Here is a 14,594-nt window from a genome sequence, read left to right as displayed (position 1 = left end):
AAAACCGCTGGAAACCATAACATTTCCTGAACTGAGCCCATATACGCAAAGTGTGTCTAACCAGAGGATTAGCTATTGATCTGGGCAGACTGCTAGGGAGTGCAGAGCCAAGAAGTGCAGATATAGATAATTCTTTAGTGGAGCTCAACTCCATTGCCACTCAGTTAGGGCACTCGGGTTGACCGTGGAAGAAAGACCAGAAGGCAGCACAACGTAAATTAGCTGCCCAGTAATATAAGCGAAAGTTAGGTAAAGCCATGCCACCCTCTTTTTTTGATTTTTGGAGGTGGATTTTATTAATTCTAGAGCGCTTATTCTGCCACAGATATGACAAAATAATAGAGTCTAAGGAATCAAAAAAAGATTTAGGAATAAAAATTGGGATAGATTGAAATAAGTATAAAAATTTGGGGAGAACATACATTTTAACAACATTAATACGACCTACCAAGGACATAGATAGAGGTGACCATTGTACCAGACTCTGTTTTATAGCATATGAAAGATTGACAAAGTTTTCACGAAAGAGATCTTTAAACTTCCTTGTGACTGTAATTCCAAGATAAGTAAATTGATTATGGACTACTTTAAAAGGGAGATCACGAAATATTAGTTCTTGTGCTTCTTTATTAATTGGGAAAAGTTCACTCTTATGTAAGTTGAGTTTATAGCCAGAGATCTGGCTAAACTGGTCAAGAAGTGAAAACATTAGAGGTAAGGATGTAGACGGATTTGAGAGAAAGAGTAATAAGTCATCAGCATAGAGAGAAACTTTATGCTCAACACCCCCCTCTCCAAATCCCGGTCAATTCAGGACAATTTCGAAATGCTATCGCCAGAGGTTCTATAGCCAAATCAAAGAGAAAGGGACTTAAGGGGCATCCCTGACGGGTGCCACGTTTGAGATTAAATACTTGGGATTTCTGAAAGTTAGTTAGAACAGAAGCAGTAGGACACAGGTACAGCAATTGGATCCAAGAGATGAAACTTTGGCCGAGGTCAAATTTTTCTAAGACTGCAAAAAGGTAGTTCCACTCTATACGATCAAATGCTTTCTCCGCATCAAGGGAGATAACACATTCAGGAGTCCCAGTTGGAACTGAGTATAAAATATTAAATAGACGCCGAATATTAAAAAAAGGGAGACGGTTTTTAATAAAGCCTGTTTGGTCATCAGAGATAATGGAGGGAATAACGGTTTCTAATCTATGAGCCAACACTTTAGCTAAGATCTTTACATCAACATTGAGCAGAGAGATCGGCCTGTACGAGGAACAGTCTGTTGGGTCTTTGCCCTTTTTTAAAAGAAGAATAATAGATGCCTCATTGAAAGAGGGTGGCAATTTGCCGTAATTAAACGAGTCAGATAGTACTGAAAGTAACTGAGGAGAAAGAAGTGAAGAGAATGATTTATAAAATTCCACAGGGAACCCATCAGGTCCAGGAGATTTCCCTGAGGACAGTGCAGAAATTGCAAAAGATATTTCTTCTGGTGATATAGGCGCATTGAGTTTGGCTTTGAAATCAGATGAAAGTGAGGGGATATTCAGATTCTGTAAAAATTGATCCACAGAGATATTGTCATTCAGGGATTCAGAGGAATAAAGCCGAGAATAAAAATTTTTAAATGCGTCATTAATTTCTAAATGATCCGATATAAAGTCTCCGTTCTCCTTCCGGATCTTTGTAATATGTTGTTTGGCTTTGGAACGCCTCAGCTGATTGGCTAGGAATTTACCAGACTTATCCCCATGAATGTAAAAGCGGCTCTTGCTTTCGAGAAGCTGGCATTCGACAGGTTGAGTGGACAGAAGGTTAAATTTAGTTTGGAGTTCAATGCGCTTCTTGTATAATTCAGGGTTCTTAGTTTGGGCATATATTTGATCCAAATCTTTAATCTGGTTAATGAGGTCTGGCTCGATCTGCATGGGATCTTCTATTGAGATTTGCTGTGTAAGAGATTATTTGACCCCTCAGATATGCTTTCATGGCACTTCAGGTGATGTATTAGTGTTAAAATAAAAGGTTGTCTGGTCCTTAATAAATTTTACGAAATCATCATCCGATAGTAAAGTTGAATCAAACCGCCAGTGTTTGTTCCTCTGAGGGAGACCAGGAAAGTTCAGAGAGAGGGTGATTGGGGCATGGTCAGAGATCAGTATACTCTGATAGTCACAAGAGTGGGCAAATGGGATAAGTTGGTTATCGAGTAAGAAATAGTCAATTCTAGTGAAGGTATGGTGGACATGTGAGAAAAAAGAATAATCTCTCTCTGTAGGATGGAGGAAACACCATATATCAGAGATACCAAAATTAGAGAGAAACGATTGAATAGCTAAGGCAGATTTAGTAGGTGATCTGGTAACAGAGGACGATCTGTCCAGTTTAGGATCCAACCAACAGTTGAAGTCACCACCCAATATAAGAGAGTATGAGTTTAAGTCTGGTAGTGAGGAAAAAAACCGTTCAAAAAAGTTAACATCATCAAAGTTGGGGGCATACAGGTTTGCTAGTGCAACTTTGGTGTTATATAGTTTACCAGAAACAATAATAAAATGGCCATTTGTATCAGATATTTTATTATGTTCAAAAGGAATATTTGAGTTAATAAGAATGGAAACTCCCCTAGCTTTAATGGCAAAGGATGAATGAAAATGCTGACCCGCCCACTTTGACAGAAGCCGGGAGTTATCAAAACAATGAATATGAGTTTCTTGGAGGAAAGCAATGTCAGCTTTGAGTTGTTTAATATGTGAGAATACCTTCCTCCTTTTAACAGGGTGGTTCAGTCCCTTTACATTCCAGCTCACGAATTTAAGTGCACTAGCCATTATCAATTACTAATGCATAAAAGGCAGTAGGCATATAAAAAAATCAAGCAGTACAATAGCAGTCTGGGAGCAGAGATGTAAACATAGATTCGTAAGGTCAAAATATAAACATGTCCTAAGCAATAAAGAGATGTTGGAACTGGAAAATCCACTCCACCCGCGCAACCCAAAACTAGACGGCTACCAAAACAAGTAGCTAGCTCTACCAAAAAGGTTAACCCAAATACAACTTCCAGATCTGTGTCATTAACAACAGTTCCGTATAAATACTATAACAAATAATAACTAGTTTATGCACTAGAAAACATAACTACAGATTAGAACACCTTCTGCAGAAATATACAACTTAATACAGAGAAAATCGGAAGAAAACCAAAACTAACCTACCCGCGAAAAATTATAGAAGAATAAAGTAAGAGAAAGGGGAAAAAAAAGTAAGAAGGAAGAAGAAAAAAGAAGAGGAAGGGGAAAATTATAAATTCAAGATGAGTATTTATCAACCATTTACAGAGAAGGGAGAGAAAAATTCAGAGATTAGAAAAAAAGGGGTGAAGACAAGAAAAAGATAAAATAAATAAATATTTAAAGCAAAGGAAAAATAAATCAGCAGTTGAACTGTGAACCGACAAACAGGGAGGCCTTCACTAAAGACTTCGAACCTCCAAAACAAGTTAGAATTAGTTGTAGAGCTCTGTGGGTAAAGTTATACAAGAATAAAACTAGGTTACACACACACCAAATCCCGGGAGAGATTGTCAACAGCCCTTAAAGTTTCAATGAATAATGTCTGAGTGATTCAAGTGAATTCCGAGTCCAGAGAAAGTAATTTTACTACGAGGAGTACTTATCCACCATTTTAGGAGGTCCGATCAGATTCCGAAGATGACTGGATAGCCGGAAGACTTGCCACAAACGCTTCAGCTTCCTTTGCTGATTTGAACCACTTGAATTCCCCGGTATTAAGCTTGATTCGTAGATCAGCAGGGTTATGAAGGGAAGGTTTGAAACCACGATGAAAAAGCACTTTCATTACGCCTTTAAACTCAGCGCGCATCTTTAAGGTCTGGGGTGCAAAATCTTCCACAAAGCGAATGGTTGTATCCTGGAAAGAAAAAGAACCTCTGCGACGTGCCTCCACAATCAGACTGTTTTACCTGGTATTGATGGAAACACAGGATTACTGGTCACGGGCGGGAGCCCAGAATTCCGGGGGGAACGTAAACTCTGTGTGCCCGTTAGAGCTCGGGCGGCTTCGGAAGCAAATCTTTCCCGAATAACTCACAGAGAAACTCGGCGAAAAACTTCACGGTTGGTCCCTTTTCAGTCGCCTCTGGTAATCCCTGAATTCTGATGTTGCAGCGTCTGCTACGATTTTCGAGATCCACCATTTTGGAAAGAAGTTTATTAGATTTTTCCTCTAAGCTGGAACAGAGAGTCTCCAAGTATCGAACACGACTTTCTAAATCTTCGGAAGTCGAATCGACGCGAGATAAGTGTTCAGCATGTTTGTCCACTTTATCGTTGATCCGATCCAGTTTGTCTTCTAGCTGTTTGAAAGCGGTTTTAAATTCCTTTAAGATTTTGTCTCGGAGCTTTCCCAGCGCAACCAGGGTCTCGTCCGACGGGATCATAGCTTCATTTCTCCCGGATTTAGAACTCTTGCTAGACATTGTAAGTTAGATATATTCACAGGCAAGTAAGAGATACCGAAATAATTCCTAACTAAGGTTTAAAAAATGGAGACATTTAGTGCAAAGGTAGCGACAGTAACGGAACAAAAGTTCGGAGCAGCTAAACAATCGCCATCTTACCGGAAGCCTCCCCAACGAACTCTTAACTCTTTCCTCCAGCATGCAAGTTCAAAGGCGTCGATTCTTTTGTATTCAGCTTTACTAACAGTCCAGCTCTCACAGCCATACATCACAACTGGAAGTACCATAGACTTGACTATACGGATCTTCGTAGACAATGTTATGTCTCTGCTCTTCAGTATTTTATCTAGATTTGCCATTGCTGCCGTCTCCAGAAGTAAGCACTGTTTAATTTCGCGGCTGCAGGCAGCATCTGTAGAAATCTTTGAACCGAGGATGACAAAATCCGTCACTGCTCCCACTTCCTTTTCATTTATTACCATGGAGTTAGTAGGTCTGGTTGACATAATCTTGGTTTTCTTATTAATGAGCAACAAGCCAGCTTTTTCACTCTCTTCTTTCACTTTGATTAGAAGCTTCCTCAGATCCTCTTCATTTTCAGCCATTAGAGTAGCATCATCTGCATATCTGATTTTGTTAATATTTTGGCCAGCAATTTTGATTCCAATATTTGAGTAATCTAGACCAGCCTTCCCCATGATGTGTTCAGCATAGAGATTAAATAAATAGGGTGACAGTATGTAGCCTTGTTGTACTCCTTTCCCAATTTTAAACCAGCTTGTTGTTTGTGTTCAGTTTTAACTGCTGCTTCTAGATCTTCATACAAGTTTCTAATAAGGCAGATCAGATGTCCAGGTATCCCTATTTCTTTAAGGATTTGCCATAGTTTATTATGGATCACACTGTCAAAGGCTTTAGAGTAGTTAATAAAACATGATGATAAATACTTTTCTGGAATTCCCTCAATTTCTCCATTATCTAGCGTAGGTTAGCAATTTGGTCTCTGGTGCATCTGCCTCTTCTAAAACCAGCTTGTACATCTGGCAGTTCTCATTCCATATATTGCTGGAGTCTTGCTTGCATGATCTTTAGCATTACTTTGCTATAGCATGCAAAATTAGTGAAATTGTTTAGTAATTTGAACATTCCTTCACATTTCCCTTCTTGGGTATTGGGATATAAATTGATTTTTTCCAGTCTGAAGGCCATTGTTGAGTTTTCCAGATCTGCTGGCAAATTGCATGCAACACTTTTACAGCATCACATTTTAAAGTTTTAAACAATTCAACTTGAATCCTGTCACATCCTGCAGCCTTATTATTGGCAATGTTTTCTATTGCCCATTTGACTTCACTTTCCAAAATATCCGGCTCTCAATTGATAAGGGAGTCATTGCAGGTGTCTTCACTGTTGGGATCTTTCCTGTACATTTCCTGTATTCCTATCATCTCTTTTTGACGTCTTCTGCTCCTGTAAGGTCCTGCCCTTCTTTGTCTTTTACTATACTCATTTTTGCATGAAATGTTCCTTTGACTTCACTCCTCTTGAATAGATCTCTTGTTTTTCCAATTCTGTTGGCTTCTTCAGCTTCTTTGCATTGCTCCTTTAAATGGGTTTCCTTATCTTTCTTTGCTGTCTTCTTGAACTTTGCGTTCAGTTGGAGGTATTTATTCCAATCTCCATTGGCCTTCACTTCTCTCCACTGCTCAGCCACGTGTAGAGCCTCCGCAGAAAGCCATTTTGGTTTCTGGTCTTTTTGTTTGTAATATTTTTTGTTACCACCTCTTGTATAATGCTTCTTACTTCTATCCATAGTTCTTCTGGCTTTCTCTCCACCAGGTTTATTCCATTGAATCTGTTCTTCACCACCATGTCATATTGTTAAGGGATGCTATCAACATCAAATTTTGCTGGTACATTAGTTTTCCTGATGCTCTTCAGTTGCATTCTGAATATTGCAACAAGCTGATCATGGTCTGAGCCACAGTCTGCTCCTGGTCTTGTTTTAGTGGACTGTACAGAGCTCTTCCTTCTCTGATTGCAAAGTATATAGTCAATCTGGTTTTGGCATTGACCGTCTGGTGATGTCCATGTATAGAGTCGCCTCTTAGGCCGTTGGAAGAGAGTATTTGCTATAACCAGAGAGTTAATTCTACAAGTTGATCTCCTCCTTCATTCTGTACTCCAAGGCCAAAGTTCCCCGTTATTCCAGATGTTCTGTGATTTCCAACTTTGGCATTCCAGTCTCCATTGATAACAAAGTCTATTTAGAAATCAGATGACAGAGAAGTAGAATCTGATCCTGACTCAATGAGTGTGGACCTCTCGGTTTCTACCTCCTTTCTGATGGCAACAATGAGAAGAGAGCATGTCCTGGATAATGAGGGTACTTAATAATGGACACCATCTTTTTGAGGTACTGCTCCTTGAAGATATCTTGGATATTATGGAGAGAGATCAGTACCCAAGATGGAGCTGTCTAATTTTACAACTTTCTGTAGCTTCTTATGATCATGTGCCCCCCTCCCCCCCATACCAGACAGTGATGCAGCCTCTCAGAATGTTCTCCAAGGTACATCTGTAGAAGTTCTTGAGTGTTTTAGCCGACAAACCGAATGTCCTCAAACTCTGAAGGAAATATGGCCACTGCCTTGCCATCTTTATCGGTGCATCAATATGTTGGGACGAGGTTTGATCCTCAGAGATCTTGACATTCAGGAACTTGAAATTGCTCACTCTTTCCACTTCTGATCCCTCTATGAGGATTGGTTCATATTCCCTCATCTTACCCTTTCTGAAGTCCACAAGAGGCTCTTTGGTCTTACTGACATTGAGTTCAAGGTTGTTGCTGCTACATCACTTAACTAGCTGGTATGTTTCACTCCTGCACACCCTCTGGTCTCCATCGAAGATTCTTCCAACAATGGTTTTATCATCAGCAAATCTATAGAAGGCATTTGAGTTTAGCCTAGCCACACAATCATGGGTACAGAGAGAGTAGAGCGGTGGGCTAAGCACACATTGCTGAGGTATGCCAGTGTTGATAGTCAGTGAGGAGGTGGTGTTATCAATCCACCCTGACAGTGGTCTTCTGGTTTGGAAGACAAGGAACCAGTTGCAGAAGGGGGTACAGAGGCCCAGGTTCTGGAGCTTTCTGATCAGGACTGTAGGAATGATGGTGTTAAACACTGAACTATAGCCAATGAACAGCATCCTGACATAGGAATTTGTATTGTCCAGGTGATCTAAAACCGCCAAAAGAACTATTGAGATTGCATCTGCCGTAGATCTATTGTGGCGATAGAGGTGTAGGCTGGCCAAAACAGCTTGAGCCAGAAACCTCTGACCCAACGTGGCTGCCATCTTTTGTCCACTCTACCAAACAACTTTTTGAGTTGAAAATAATTTGGAAAATATGTAACTCAGCTCGTTGATGGTTGGGTTGAGTTGTTCTCTGATCTTGGCAATCCATTTGCAAATGTTTCTTCACCATACAAGGAGACGTCATCAAACATCAAGTGAACAGCACACTGATGATGTCTCCTTGTATGGTGACAAAATGTTTGCAAATGGATTTCCAAGGTTGGAGCACAACTCAGTCCAACTAACTTTTTGATTATGGGTTGGCCTCTCCAACCCACAGACCAGTACAGCCCCTACAAATCGTGGAGGATTAGAGCAGTTCTCATCATTGCACGATGGACAAACCAACATCTTCATTACTGTTATTGTAGTCATTACAAATTTTATGGGTCTCAGTGAATGGTGCAAACTTGCTGTCAGCTGCTAACTTGAGTAATTATTTAATGCTGCTTATGGATTGTGTATATAATTATTTACTTGCACAGTGTGAACTGGAGAAATAATTAAGTAATGTAGAATGGGAATGTTTAAAAACTTCATTTGGGGTGGAAACAATTATAATGTTCGTACTTGTATCTGCTGTTTCTCAGTGTTTAATTTTAACTTATAACACTGACTTTTTAATGCTGTATAATTAATACAAATTTATATCTATTGTGAAGTGACATAATTTTGCCATGAGTGTTAAGATCCAGGAAGCAGGCTGGTTTGAAAAAGTCTTTGGGAGGGTGGGAAGCTAAAGCTAAAGTTGATGTTTTATATGGCTCTGATGTCCATATTTTGAGGTAATCTCAAAATGCCATATTTCTCTCTCTGACTCTTAGGTTAAGAATGATAGGAAGTATTCGTGGAATAAAGCCATTTAATCCCTTGTGCCTGCCATGCTCTTCATTGAGGTCATTAACTCCATGCAACTAACATTGAGTTTAAAAACTGTCAATTTCTGTCATCAGTATACTCAGCAGATGAATCTTCAAAGTTGCCTTGGGTAAAATGTAGATAATATTCATTATCTTTGGGGGAAAAAATTCTGTTCCATCCATGAATTTCACTGACTGACCCCCTCTTTATTTTGAAATTAACCTCTTCTGCATATCCCAGCAATTGAAACATGAAATCAGTAAAGATTCAGAAAATCCCCATGAGAATTTTGCATTAAATTACCTTTATTCGTGAACTAAACGGAACATTTGCACCAGTTAAGGGATTGTTGGCATCAGTTTGCTTAATTTCTACTTGAAGTACACTGTCATTCTCAGAGATCTATTTGATGAACCTTTGCTGCACTGTTCTCTATGCAGGTGTATCCTTCCTTGCGAAGACTGGATCACTGCTTGAAACCTGTTGATGACTCGCACTGTTAATCATTTGAGTATCATTTCATCAACAAGCTTGACTCCTCATACCAATCGTTGGTGGCATATGAACAGCTGGGGCTCCAAACTCATTCCTGTCAAAGCATCTCAGCCTAAAAATGAAATGCTTTTTCCAAGCTTTGTTTTGTTTGCTAACTGATCCTTGGTCCACATTAGTGTATCATCCTCAGTATAGTTCAGACTAAACTTGTTAAATAGAGTACTAGACAAAAGATTATCAAATATTCTTAAAGTTCAAAATTAACATGTTAATTGGATTGACCTGAACTGAATTACAAAATATTTGTCATATATAAGTTTCCCTAAGTCTACTTTGACCCTGTCCAGTTATTCTGTTCAAGTAGTGTATTACTGCTTGCTTACTTACTAGATGCCAATGTTTTGCTTGTTACTGAAGTTAGGTGAGTTGATCCATTACCTCCCCCCACCCCTGACCCACGTTATCATTCACACTTCTTTAATAGTGGGGTTCCGTTTGCCACCTTCTACTGCTGGAACAATTTTAGAATGTGGAATTTTGGAAGATGATGAAAGCCTGTTTTATTGGGTGCCTCTGGAAATGCGGCTTGTTAGCCTCTAACTCATAGCCACTGGACTCCATGATGAGAAACCCACCTTTCTCAGGCTTTGCACGTCTGGGGTGTATATGACTTTGATCCTGCCAAACCCTTGAGATTGGGTGTCGTGCCCACCCAAACCCCAGTTTGTGTGAATGCTGTGTGATTTTCTGCCCCCAGAAAGAAATAACAGATCGTACATTGCATATAATTATAAAGAAGTATATTTCAGAATGTTAAACAGTTATTAAATGGGAAAAAAGAAAAATGCAATAAGGACCCATTACTCTTAAACAGTAACAGTACTCTTAAATTGAAGCTCTTGAATTTGTCTGTCACTCACACGCTGGACCCTCAGTCTGCATGAAAGCACACGTAATGTCTCTCAAAATGCACCTCAAACAAATGGGACTCCCTCTGAAATATTGGTCCTTCCTCCTTGAAGCACCTTGTGCAACAGAGAAGGCATCCTCCGCCATCTTTCCTCCTGTCTTCTCCCGCCTCTCGCTAACCCAGCATTCTCCAGAACCTTCTCCCAATTCCACTACCCTGATTGGCTGGCAGCACATTCCCAGGTTGAACCACAATCTTAACTCAGCTCAAACCCAAACAGGCTGAAAGCAGTATAGACTGCTCTTACATAACTGCTAAAATGAAAAACATCCAGCATAACAGTGTAAACCTTAACCAGGGCACTACAATGATATGAGTAAATCTGTGTTCTCCATATCTAACATAGAGGTTATTATTTCTATTAAAATAATTAATTTCCTCAAAAAATCTAATTGATTTCCACAGTACTGGATTTTTAATCATAATTTATTTGAGTTTTGTGATTACCTGTAGTCCATCACTACAGTATTTACAGAAAGTTCATTGTCTTCCCTGAAGTTGGACATAAACTGTGTAATTTCTCTAGCATTTTGTTTGCACTTGTGCCCCCCCCCCCCCGCCAGAATTATTTCTTCTGTCTCAGTCTGTAGGGGTCCCACATTAACTTTAACTAATCTTTTCCTTGTTATGCATCTATTAGAAATGTCTACAAATGTTTCTTTTCTTTACTTACCCTTATCAAGTGGGGGCTGGTAAAATTTAGAACTTGGCCCCATGCTTTCTTTATATTAAAACATGCATGTCAAATCATAAAAAAACCCACTTGATCAATGAGTTTGCTGATGCTATGAAAGTTAGCCTGTGTAGTTTATGGTGAGGCAGACAGCTTTTGACTGTGTTGATGGGTTGGTCAATTGGGGAGAAAAAATGGCAAGTGGAAATTAATCCAGCTCAGGTAAATTATGCATTAAGAGGCCTTGTAAATTGAGGGGTATACAGTAAATGGGAGACTATTTAATGGTGGAGAAATAAAGGATCTGGGGTGTATTTGCCTGCTAATCATTGAAGGGAGCAGGATGGGTCATTAAGGCCCTGCTGACCTCAAGATAAAGAAGGCAGGGATAAAAGAGCAGTATGGTAGTGCTAGAATTATATACACAACACTAATTTGACACATCTGATTGCTATAGGAAAGATGTGAGTAGGCTGGATGGGATGTAGAGGCAATGTAAGAGATGGGCCAGAGGTGTACATGACCAAATTGGGTGTAAAAGTGTTGAGAAGCATGACTAAGATGTATTTTTGTTGGCCAAATAGTCATAATGTAGAAGGCCTAAACTTGAAAGTGGTTGGTCGAAAGATAATGGGTAATGCTGTTTTGTATTCTGCCTGGAGTGATAAGAGCCCGGAACCCCTTGTCTGAAAGAGTGATACATATAAATATATATAGCTAAGGTGCCTAACACTTTTGCCCCTTACTGTAGTAATCTTAAGTATTGCACTGAACTGCTGCTGCAAAAAAGCATGTGATGATAAAACTGATTCTGATATGGGTCTCTATTGTGGACTGAGAGTGGGAAGGGGGTAGGGAGAGGCGGGGAGAGGGAAGCATAAAGAGACATTCTATACTGATCAATAAACCAATTGTTTGGAGTCAAGTGACTTCACCTGGTGTCTCAGGGTTGGGTGAGCCTGCACCCGTGCCACACCCCACCCTGGCACTCCTCCTCTGCCAACTGTCCCACACCCCTCCCTTGGCACTCCACCCTTACCATTCCCAACATCCTTTGTTCCCGTTGGATATACAGATCTGCTCTTTGCACCACTGACAAATACAATACTGCGCATCCTTGAAATTGTATGCATAGAAATTAAATGGACAGTTTATTTTTCTTTTTTGTGTTAGACGATTACAAGTCATTTTCACCTGTAGCAGATGGCACTGTGAACCATTTTTGAGGTTGCTTCATCCCAAATGGAAAATTGAGCATAACTCTTCCTAGTTTTGGTCACCTTGGTGACTGATTTAATTTTACTATTGAGTACATGAGGTAATGTTGTTCCTGATACACCTTTTTGTTTAGAACATTTAGAAAGCATTGCTGTTTGTTCTTCTGATGCTGTCCCAAACTAATGCAGTGTAACATGTCAACAGTACATTCTGTGTGTGTGTCTGTACTGTTGACAGGTTACACTGCATTTTTTCTGAAATACAGCAGAATTTGCTTGTTGCATCAAAAAAAATCATTGGTAAAGGAAAAATAAATATTTGTTTATTTAAAATTTTAAACAACTCTGCCGGAGTGCATTTTATTCTATATCTCAAATATGTGGATAATGGTAAGTGAATTCTGTGAGGGCAAAATTTCTGTAACTCGAATGGCTGTAATGTCAGGAGGGATGTCACCAATATCTGACATCATACCACTGTTATTCACATCAATATAACTCCTGAGTCATTGTACTTCTCATACTGTAATGTGACATGATGCAGAGAAAACCATTTTTCAAATCATTTTGTTTTCATCTGAGCTATTCTTTGGGCACACTATTTTCTCTTTGACAGTATTGGCTAATATACCTGGAAGCTTGTGCTCATGATCTGAGTGGTCATTACCCAGTGTGTTTTGATGATGAGGTTTATCTTTGGATTTGGATTTATTCTTTGGATTGGCTATATTCTAGCTGTGTTTGTGTAGGAATTAAATTTTATTCCTGAATAGAATTGGAGAACTGCAGTGGCTTTCAATAAGGGCTTCTTTATTAACAAATTTCATGACACATGCCGGTGCTAATAAACCTGATTCTGATTCTTTGGTGATGCTGAATCTTTCCTCTTTACTTGGGGCCTTTTTTTTTAACCCTTCTGCTAATCTGAGCTGAATAGGCCAATTGAGTGATGAACCGGTGTGATAGGTATTCTCATTTAATGTAAGATTATGAGTGACATGGCAAGGTATATTTCTGAAGACGTCTCTCCTGGTGAGGAAATCAAGAACTTGGGTACCAAGTTTTGGTTTAAGTAAAAGGTTATTTAAGACTCAGATGATGAGGGATTTCTTTTCAGGGATTGTAGATCTTGAATTTCCTAGTGTGGATAGTTGAGGGTGCTGATTAACTGGAATATTTTGAAGGAAGAAAGTACTTGAGGAAGAATTTTGGCAATCAAGGACAATGAACGTCAAGCCAAAAATGTGATCATCCTTGTTCTTGCTGATTGGAGCAGGTTTGCGGTGTGGTGTGCTGTATGACCTGCTCCTGTTCCTGCTTCTGCTTAGTAATTCTCATCAGTTGTTTCTGCAAAATTGTGATTAAAGTTGGATGTAATTTCTGTGGAAATCTTTTGGTTGGTCACACCAATTGAGTCATTGGATTCAAATGTTGGAATCCACATTTTAATGGCTTCACAGGGTTTTACAGCTGGCCAGTTTTAGCATAATTAAGTTTTTCATTGTGCAAATTACTTTCTTGTCCTCACTAAGGAGTGTTTTTCACACTTTTATATTTTTCTGATATTGTAAATGCCTCAGGTGAATGGTATTTTTACTTCTTGAATGCCAATTGGTTCAGCCTTTTGACACGAATTGTAAAACCTTTTTTATTTTATTAGCTGTTTATAGCATACATTTCCTGGACTATTACAAATTTAGGATTGGAAATCTGGTTGCATTTATTCTGCCAGTTTCAAGATGCCTTTGGCAAACTGTTGAAGCTTAATGCGAAGTACTTGAAAGAAGACATGAAAAATTATAGTTTGGATGTGGCTTTTTTCAAAGAGCAAATTTTTGTATTTGTAGTTTTAGTTCAGTAATTTTTTTTCTGTTATTGTTTGGCAGAAGTTGGTATTTGGTGGATTAAATATCTTATGACAAGTGCACCTAGAAAAGGGGTGGCAAACATTTTTGAAATTGTGTGCCCAAATTGGCGATTAAACTTCTTAAAATTCTCTTGCATGCCACGGTAATTTTGAGCAGAGATTATCAAAGATGAATGAAATAGTAACAATAATTATGAATTTAAAGAAAAAAGGATGACCCTTTTTGCTTTTTTACATGTATTCATCATATTTTATTATAACACAGATTGAAATAAATTTTATAAAACCTGTTCAATAATTATCATTATTAATCTTTTAAAGACAATTGAAGAATAACTTTATTTCTAAATGGTATTGTTTTTATACTTCAGAAATGTGTGTGCAGAAGTGTAAGCTCTGGTGCACTCTCAAAAGATTGAGGAAGGGAAAATAACATTTTATTCTCAGTGAGGCTTTTTCTGCAGAACTAATGATAAATATTTTGTAAATGCCCTGCATTTGGTTTTTTAAAAATTCTGCACATAGCACTGATGATAATGATAATTATAATTATAATTATAATGATAATTCTGTCTGGCCCGAAGGACAATGGATAGTGATACCGGATCAACCTCTCCAGGGCACAAGCCTGGGTGGAAGGTCTTGGGATGTCCACTTGTCCGGAT

At 38.9% G+C, this 14,594-nt stretch overlaps 1 protein-coding gene across 1 annotated transcript in view; it reads left to right on the top strand.

Annotated features, from left to right (window-relative positions):
* Positions 1–14,594, top strand: part of LOC140726616 (protein diaphanous homolog 3-like) — a 567,224-nt gene that overhangs the window by 28,881 nt on the left and 523,749 nt on the right. The window lies entirely within an intron of this gene.

This window comes from Hemitrygon akajei, chromosome 4 (assembly GCF_048418815.1).
Source record: "Hemitrygon akajei chromosome 4, sHemAka1.3, whole genome shotgun sequence".
Lineage (NCBI taxonomy): Eukaryota > Metazoa > Chordata > Chondrichthyes > Myliobatiformes > Dasyatidae > Hemitrygon > Hemitrygon akajei.
The sequence above is the reverse complement of the archived record's forward strand: the minus strand, read 5'-3'. Positions and strand labels throughout refer to the sequence as shown.